At 34.0% G+C, this 10,299-nt stretch overlaps 1 long non-coding RNA gene across 1 annotated transcript; it reads left to right on the forward strand.

The window, feature by feature from the left end:
• Nucleotides 1-2,257: 2,257 nt before the first annotated feature.
• Nucleotides 2,258-6,795, forward strand: LOC144009778 (uncharacterized). The gene is made up of 8 exons (XR_013281043.1): nt 2,258-3,239; nt 3,848-3,989; nt 4,115-4,192; nt 4,266-4,336; nt 4,451-4,502; nt 4,617-4,679; nt 5,130-5,309; nt 6,494-6,795. It is a non-coding gene; the product is annotated as an uncharacterized LOC144009778 (long non-coding RNA).
• The last annotated feature ends 3,504 nt before the right edge of the window (nt 6,796-10,299 follow it).

Consider the following 10,299-nt stretch of genomic DNA (forward strand, 5'->3'; position numbering starts at 1 on the left):
CAAATATCAAAAAGAACAACTTCATTTAGTAAAATACTGTTCAGTATTATTACATTTCAAACAATCAAATCTGGGTAAAACGCCACATTGTACATAAAATACGAGCGAACAGTGAATAATCAGTACCATTAATGACTTCATTCAGTCGTTTGAGAACCATGTCAAAGCACCACAGAAATGGCTCATGTTAAAACGATGCCTGCATCCCCCTAAAAAACTAAAACGGAAACAAAACAAAAATAAAACTACATCACCCTTCTTCACGTACGCACCATGTCCCGAACATAATAAAAACATATTTCATACCCGAATACTTTCTAAAAAACTACAATCCTAAGCCTTACAGGGCTATCCATTGAAAGAATCCGAGCTAATAATTAGAAGATATTTCATTCATACATATTCAGATAAAAAGGCTAACATCAAGATAGAAGACTCTTACAATCAACAGCTTAAAGATTTCAAAAAGTATGATCCCCACAATACATTCCCCCTTCACCTCCTAAATCAGTTACTGCTTTTAAAAAAAAGAGTTTGCGATTACAAGTCCTTTTCATAAATCAGTTTAAGAAAAACAAAAAAACAGTATATTTATTAGTTTTTTAAATATTACAAAAACGATAGATGTTAAAACCCGTTTCCACACAGCGCATTCGTATATACAAACCTCATAAACTTAAACAACAACAAAAATACATAGAGACATCCGATAAAAATCGTATAGACACAAATTATAGCACTAGCGGTAACAAAACTAGAAACAGAAAAATAACATTTTATACGTGTACGCATCTGCAGAGGGGCTAAAACAACTTGCGCACTCAGCTCATGAGAGTGCCACCAACACCTTCTCTAAGCCTAATCCTTTTTAAAAAAAAAATCAGTACATTTATTAGTTTTATAACGCATCAAAAACGTAAGAGGGGGGTGAAATTCTTATGTACAACACAATCTTACAACAGCCCAAAAACATAAAATACATAGCTAGACGTACCTTCTTCACGTACGCGCCATATTCCGAACATAATAAAAACATATTTCATACCCGGATACTTTCTAAAAAACTACTAACCTAAGGGTTACTGGGGTATCCATTGAAAGAATCCGACCTAATAATTAGAAGATATTTCATTCATACATAATCAGATAAAAAGTAAAACGGAAACAAAGTAAAAATAAAACTACATCATCCTTCTTCACGTACGCGCCATATTCCTAACACAATAAAAACATATTTCATACCCGGATACTTTCTAAAAAACTACTAACCTAAGGGTTACAGGCCCAGATAGCAAAAGATGTTTATTCAACGTTGAATTAGGGTTAAAATGGATGATTTTTGGTTACGGTTGAAGATTGATTGGTCAATCAACATTGATTCAACAGCATTATGTTAACATTGAAGTTTGTGTTTAAAAGATAACTTTGAATCAACGTTGTATTTTGGTTGAATTAAAACGTTTGAAAGGTCAATGTTTAATTAACGTTGAATCTATGTTTGCCCTTCTCGTTTTTTTTTTTCCTTCAGCTGAGAAATTGACTAGGAGAGGGGGAGGGGAAGTATTCTGGGGACAGGTGTGTGGGTGGGGGGTGTTAGAGTCTTTAAACATTTATAATAAATATAAAACATAAAGCTAACTACTTTGCGGATTTCATTTATTGCGGGTATTTTTTGGTACCTAACCCCAGCGGAAAACGAGGGAACACTGTATTTGCAAAACTTGTAAATTATTTGAATGTACTCGAAACACCTGGCATTTCCACCAAATAAACTGTACACGTTAGAGTTTCTAGTTTGTGCATTTCAGCCCAGTCATCAAAAATATGTGCCCACATCCGGCATAAGTCCGGCACAGGTGGCATTCAGTCGACACTGGCATAAGGCATGTGGGCCGAACATGGTCCAGGAGCAGCAAAGGTGGCACTGGCTTGACTCTGGCAAACAGGATGTGGGCCAGTTGCTGTGTGACGCATCTGGCCCAGCTATCAATTTACAACTCTGGGCCACATATGTATAGCCAGTCTTGTCCCACTCTTAAATGCAGTTTCAGATTTATTTATTTTTTCTACACACATTTTTTTTACACATACTTATTTGCATAACAGATGTTAAGAAGATGCCCTGCGATTGGTTGGCAACCAGTCCAGGGTGTCCCCCGCCTACTGCCCAGAGCCAGCTGAGATAGGCGCCAGCAGCCCCCGCGACCCTTGTGAGGAATAAGCGGTCAAGAAAATGGATGGATGGATGGATGTTAAGAAGAATTTTAATACATCATCACACAGACATTTCAATATGTTTCTGGTCAAACAATCAAAGTTTGTGTGTGAATTCTGTGAACGAACTTTCATGAAGCTTCCAGAGAGAAGTTCTTCGAACGTGCGTTCACCATTTCTTTGTAGCGATTCAAGGGTAAGTATTTAATTTTCCTATGTTTTACATTTGATATTTTATGGCTTCATATTGACACAACTACTGAATTGACTTCACAGACATTGGTGTGTGCGTGCGTGCGTTTGTGGTTATCTAAATTTTCCCGTTAATAGTTTCAATGCCATAATATTTAGTTAGGTGCACTCACTGGCTGATCAGAGAAAATCTCATTTTATCTGACCAGTTTTGTTTCAACCTGCAACGCATAAACTTTAAGTCTAACAATTCTAAAATAAAAACAACTATGAATATTCATATGAAAGAGATAATTATTTACATTTAGTGGAAATCTGATTCAGAGGTAAAGCTTTTAGGGGGCAATATTGTAATGAAGCTATTTTATTGAGACGCAACTCTGCGAGTATAATCATATAAAAAGGTACCAAATTATCACTAGCACCAAATATTACATTGTTCTGGGATAATATTCAGCTTGTATTGTAAAATATGCAGAGCTTGAATTATGTATTTTTTATAGTGCTGTGTGATATGTACATTGTGTGCATAATATTATATTAAAAAAAATACAAAAGAGGAATGACTTATGCGTTACACACATTTCCCAGGTTATGTTTTAAAAATCTATTATATATCTCATACAATTTTAATTTCATCGAGTTGATTTAAATATCTACTGTACTTTCTAACGTTATTGGATCGCTGTTCCACAGTACGCCACTAGATGGCGGGACATGCTACTAACCAGACTGACACACACAGTCATACACAGCGTAGAAGAAGAAGAATTTCAAATTGCCGACAGCCGTGCTAAGAGCGGGAATCCAAACGTCGACGTTCTGTGTTTCAGGTCGGTAAAAGTTACATTAAATAAAACAAATATGTATCACCATGTCCATTGTCAGTTGGGTCGCTAAGCATATTTGGTCTTTAGAGGTGGTTTTAGTGAAGAAATTGTTTCGAATGATCCTAAACGTTGAAGCTAAGTTGCTAATTCCGACGGCCTCTTAACAATGAGTTACTACAAGCCTATCTGTGTGCTATGTTGCTGATATGCTAGTAAGCTAACGAACTGCACTGAAGCGCTACAGGAGCGTTTACATGAAGAATGTATCTTTTTTCAGTCGTTTTTAACAGGCTGGTTTAACAGTTGAAGATATAACATTGAATAGCGTTTTCTTTTAGGTTTAGTTTTTAAAGTAAATTAAGTCCACTTGTATAGTAATGTAAGGTTTATCTGTAATTTGTTTAACTTCTGTATATAACTTAATTCATCACGAAATCTAGTCGAATCATGCTTCAGGATATTTATTTGTTGAGGGAAGTAAACGTATTTTTTTAGTAATTACTAATTATTGAGCCTATAATGAACACATTTTTTTCACACTGTAATAAAACAAAGGTGTAAATGTTGTACTTTGTTGCTTTTAATATCATTTGTTGTCTGTTGATGTACAGGTTACTTGTGCTGTTTTGACGAGTCACATGGCGTACAGGTGGTGCCAGCGTCTTCGAAACCAGATGGCTAATTAGTAATTTACTACTTATTCAAACTAAGAAGGCATGTTGTACCTTGGCCAGAGCTTGGTGAACCTCTTTGGTAAGTAAACAAGTGAACAAACACTCAAAATATTCATTTCTAAGAATCTGAAGAAAGCTTAGGTGAACTACCTTTCACCACATCCAAATGTTGAAATTAGTGACAGAGAATATAACTTGGCACAGGTTTAATGGGGAAGGACAACATGCAGAGGTCTGTCTTACCTATAAGGAGGAAGAGGGCAAAGTGCAAATTTTTTTAAGGTAATGTTGGTATGTTTTCAGAATTCATAATATAAGATAACATAATAATTAATAGAATATCGGTTGTGCTCAGGTTTCAGGCTCTGAGTGTTTCTTCAAAATGTTCTGTCCACAAAATCCATTCTGAGGAGTAGCGCAAGACAGGTAAATGATTCTGCGCACTGTACTACATGATTGTGATGATATTATTGCGGTAACACATTGCTGACTTGTACAGTAAGTTTGAAACTTACATGCTGTGTTGTTGATATTGTTTAGGTGCACAACTCACTTTTTCAAGACTACAAACACAATTACAGCTCTACAACAGGTACCTAGACCCATTGTTAATTTAACTTGTGAGTAATAATAACTACTATGATTATGAAAGAACACAATCACATTGTGAAAAAAAATGTTGAACAGGGTCTTCTGTTTGTTTCAGGCAACCCTTTTTGCGGTGCTTGGGGACCAACCGGAAGAAAGGGAAATACTGTATTCGTAGTTGGTAAGTTTTTCAAAGGTCACTGTTGTAGAACCAAATCATCATAAATCTTAGCACACTTTTTTTATTTTATTTTTATTTTTTTACCAATTTGTAAGGCATAATTATGGAGGACCAAAACTGCCAAAATTCAAAATAAATAAATGCCTAAATAAATAAATGACTAAATAAATAAGTAAATTACTAAAAGTGAAAGTAAAAACGGATGAAAAATATACAATTCAAAAATGAAATACAAATGTATTATTTTTATTTTCAGTTTTAGTCATTTAGTTATTTAGTTAGTCATCTGGGGGGTGGAGAGGGGGTGATGTATATGAATATTGCAAAATTTAGTAAAGGTTATGTAATTTACTTAAAATAAGTAAAATCTTCAGGCATCGGGAGAATTCTATCAACAAAAGTTCAGTGCAAAAATTAAATTAATAATAATAATAATGTCGTCTCTCATAGATTAATCACCTGGCTGTCGTTGAAGGCACCAATTCGGACAACCTAATCAGACGGATGATGGCAACTGTGATGACAAATGCCCTGGGCTGTTAAATGAATACAACTGGGCAGGGAAGCAAGACAAGTGTTGCATTGGCAAGAAGGCATTCAAGGAGACAGTGATGCAAGACTGTATGTTTGGTGAGTTATCGCCTATGTAAACTACTTATTACAACACAGAGTTGTTTTTGAGCAGAATGTTCTGAGCTGCTTTCTTTTGTTGTGTAAAATCACTCCACCTGGGGTATGGAGTCAGAATCCTTCCATTACCCGAAACCTCGTAATAATGGTTTGACTCTCCGAAAACATTTTTGTATAACTGAAAAATTGTTTTGAATTGTCCAAAAATATTTTTGAATGACTGAAAATTCCCAGAAAAAGCTTTAAAAAAAACCACTAAGAAAAGACACATTTTAAAAGTGCGGCTCCACATAGACATTATTTATCTATTAATTAGAGAATGGTCAATTCCGAAATCAATGAAAAAAAACAAAAAAAAAACATCATTGATACTTCACAAAAACAGCAATTAGTATATGTATCTTTGTCTTTTCATTAATATATTGCAGTCAAGATGGACTCCATCAGGCCAGGGCTCTACACTAACTTTTCCACTACTAGCACTGGTGCGAGTAACATTTTTGGTTGCTCGCACAGCACAGGATTTAGTCGCACCATTATTTGTGGAGGTGCAGCATGACCTGGCTTAGGCATACGCAACTCGATATATTTGCAAAATATTTTATTGGAACACGAGGTTTGCCTGCAACAGCAGTGGCTATCAAAACAAGTCAATCATTTCTAATAAATTATGTCAACATTATTTTCTTTAGCTCAGTAAAAATCTGTATTTTTTTTTCCTTCACCGCTACTCCCCTTACCTTTTCATCTTTATGCTGTCCTCGCTCCGAAGCTTCTAAATTTCACCAGCTAGACAGCGAGTTAACGACGTTCCAAATAACCAGACTTCATTTTCCTTTTGTGCTATTAATTTGAACAATGGCCTCTGACCATTACCCTCTTTAAGTCGTCGTAAAACTATAAAATAAAATAAACAATGTACCTAACTATACACGACACACTTTCATGCTAGTAGCTAGTTACATTGCACATTCAACATTCTGTAATTGTCCTAATTAACTAAAATAAATCTACAGTGGTTTTTATATTGACATCGCATGTATTTACCAACATTGTCAAATTCAACAAAAAAGTGTTACTTAATACTTACTGATAGTTACTGTAACAACAGAACAGCTTTTTTTCTAAAACAATAAATTGTATTGGATACTAACTCTCTTCTCTTTTGTAATCTTGTCTTTCAGTTGCTGCTCGACAGCTTGACCGTACACTGACTCAGCAGGACTTTGGTGTTACTGTCAAGCATTGGCTGCGTTTTGCTCATGAGCGTAACGGTGGCATCCCAAGCAATGCTAGTGCCTTGGACGCAACTGCGAACGCAAGTCAAATTTAGTGTGTCTTTTTATGGACTGACGTACAGTCAAAGTGAAATGGTTACCGCTTTATACACTGATGTTCCTACAGTTCATTTCATGTTTATTTCATTCCTTTGTCAAGAAAAAGAATAATACAATAAAAACAAACATTATTTGAGGCAGAAACCAAACGGGTGTTATTTTCTTTGCCTCCATTCTCCCCAGAATTCAGTTACAAAGTACTGTGTTTTGATTTCTAATAAACGTTTGAATATTAAACATATTTTCTGTCCTAAGATTTTCATACATATGGGGAAGTATGGTTAAGGAAATCAACAAGCTAATAATACATCCAAGTAAGTTGTAAGACATCTGCAGAAACACTAGGTGAAAAACATACGGTAACTTTTTTTCTTCTAGTGGACTAGCCCAATATTTTTTGTTAGTTTAAAAAAGTAGTTCTATATTAATGTGCATGATAATAGTAATAATAATAATGTACATTTAGATGTAAATTCCAATGTAAATGATGATTAACTTAAAACATTTATTCCTCACATTAATTCACTATAAAAATGCATGTAGGTTCTGATTTAGATGATAGTTGAAACGACATTGATATTGTGTGATATATGGTTACAAAGCAAACGTTGACTCAACATTTTATCAACCTTGCACTTTCTGTATAATTTAAATGTTAGAATTCAATGTAAAATCAACCAAAGATACATGTAGATTCTGATTTAGATGATGGTTGAAACGACATTGATATTGTGTGATATATGGTTACAAAGCAAACGTTGACTCAACATTTTATCAACCTTGCACTTTCTGTATAATTTAAATGTTAGAATTCAATGTAAAATCAACCAAAGATACATGTAGATTCTGATTTAGATGATGGTTGAAACGACATTGATATTGTGTGATATATGGTTACAAAGCAAACGTTGACTCAACATTTTATCAACCTTGCACTTTCTGTATAATTTAAATGTTAGAATTCAATGTAAAATCAACCAAAGATACATGTAGATTCTGATTTAGATTATGGTTGAAAGGACATTGATATTGAGTGATATATGGTTACAAAGCAAACGTTGACTCAACATTTTATCAACCTTGCACTTTCTGTATAATTTAAATGTTAGAATTCAATGTAAAATCAACCAAAGATACATGTAGATTCTGATTTAGATGATGGTTGAAACGACATTGATATTGTGTGATATATGGTTACAAAGCAAACGTTGACTCAACATTTTATCAACCTTGCACTTTCTGTATAATTTAAATGTTAGAATTCAATGTAAAATCAACCAAAGATACATGTAGATTCTGATTTAGATTATGGTTGAAAGGACATTGATATTGAGTGATATATGGTTGGAAAGCAAACGTTGACTCAACATTTTATCAACCTTGCGCTTTCTGTATAATTTAAACGTTAGATCTCAACGTAGATTCAACACTTAAGCCGAACTATATTTCAACGTTGATTCAACCACATTTTGCTATCTGGGGGGCTATCTCTTGAAAGAATCCGAGCTAATAATTAGAAGATATTTCATTCATACATATTCAGATAAAAAGGCTAACATCAAGATAGAAGACTCTTACAATCAACAGCTTAAAGATTTCAAAAAGTATGATCCCCACAATACATTCCCCCTCCACCTCCTAAATCAGTTACTGCTTTTAAAAAAAAGAGTTTGCGATTACAAGTCCTTTTCATAAATCAGTTTAAGAAAAACAAAAAACAAAACAGTATATTTATTAGTTTTTTTTTAAATATTACAAAAACGATAAGAGGATAAAACCCATTTCCACACAGCTCATTCGTATATACAAACCTCATAAACTTAAACAACAACAAAAATACATAGAGACATCCGATAAAAATCGTATAGACACAAATTATAGCACTAGCGGTAACAAAACTAGAAACAGAAAAATAACATTTTATACGTGTACGCATCTGCAGAGGGGCTAAAACAACTTGCGCACTCAGCTCATGAGAGTGCCACCAACACCTTCTCTAAGCCTAATCCTTTTTAAAAAAAAAAAATCAGTACATTTATTAGTTTTATAACGCATCAAAAACGTAAGAGGGGGGTGAAATTCTTATGTACAACGCAATCTTATATACAACAGCTCAAAAACATAAAATACATAGCTAGACGTACGACAAAAACGTGAGAGAGGGTAACCTTATGATGTCAAAGACCGCCAGCTGCTTGTTTTCTCAGGTTGGGTGGGGCTGGTGTTTTGTAGAGCAGAATTTCTCAGAGAGGGGCGAATGGAGGAAAACTCCAATTCGGTCATGTATTTGGTGAAGTAAGAGCATTTTAACACAGCTAAAAGCTCAAAAAATTTAATTTTTCATGTTGGTAACCCTTTAGTATTTTATTTACAAGCTTGCAAATATTCTCAGTGGTACATTTGTAGAAAATGTATATGCCCAAAGCAGGTTTACAACTCGAACTTGGGCAACGCCTCGTCGTGAGGTTCCTCTTTTGTTTTATAGGAATTATTTGTATTTTCGTGATTTAGCGTCATTAGTATTATTATTTTGCACAGTGAATCACATTTAGGATAACATATAAGTATGTCTTTAAATCTGGTAAATGTGGAAAATTCCATTTTGAATTGCTACAGCCCTAAAATAAAAGTGTACACACCCTTCTTCATGTACAAATACATCTATGGTGTCATAAATTCAAGCCGTGGATCCTTTCTAAAAAACTATTAGCCAAGGGCTTACAGGAATACCCTTTGTAAGAGACTAAGGTGTTAATCTACTAATAAGAAGCTGATTTTGGTTAAATTGTTGCAAAGATCGGCTTAAAGATTAAGGGTTAAGTAGAGTATAAATCTATTAACGTATCAAGAAACTCAAAGTTTCATACTTTCAATTCTCTTAGTTTTAAAAAGAAGCAGACGTCTGACCAATAATGTCCACATGCAGTTCCTGCCTGAGTTTGTGATTACATATTCTCTCCAGAAATCAGTATTTTTTAAACTAGTACAATTATTATCTTTTTTAAACACACACACAAAAAAAAAAAAAAGTAAACAAATTTTCGCTACTCTAATGCCATACATTGTTCCGTCATCCAAAATGTATAATTTACAAATTGAATACCTTTGAATCAAATTTTTAGGTTTTACATTCATTATCAACATTTTAATACCCTAGTTTACTTTTGTAGACAAAATTATACTAACTTTATTGTGTTCATCCTACCGAGATTTCTTTATTACATTGCTATCAAATACAACGCACAAAACATCAACCGATTAATTTCACGCCTCACTCTAATTAAAATTAAAATTAAAGTGTACACACCCTTCTTCATGTACAAATACATCTATGGTGTCATAAATTCAAACCGTGGATCCTTTCTAAAAAACTATTAGCCAAGGGCTTACAGGAATACCCTTTGTAAGAGACTAAGGTGTTAATCTACTAATAAGAAGCTGATTTTGGTTAAATTGTTGCAAAGATCGGCTTTAAGATTAAGGATTAAGGGTTAAGTAGAGTATAAATCTATTAACGTATCAAGAAACTCAAAGTTTCATACTTTCAATTCTCTTAGTTTTAAAAAGAAGCAGACGTCTGACCAATAATGTCCACATGCAGTTCCTACCTGAGTTTGTGATTATATATTCTCTCCAGAAATCAGTATTTTTTA

Source organism: Festucalex cinctus, chromosome 20 (assembly GCF_051991245.1).
Source record: "Festucalex cinctus isolate MCC-2025b chromosome 20, RoL_Fcin_1.0, whole genome shotgun sequence".
NCBI classification, from domain to species: domain Eukaryota; kingdom Metazoa; phylum Chordata; class Actinopteri; order Syngnathiformes; family Syngnathidae; genus Festucalex; species Festucalex cinctus.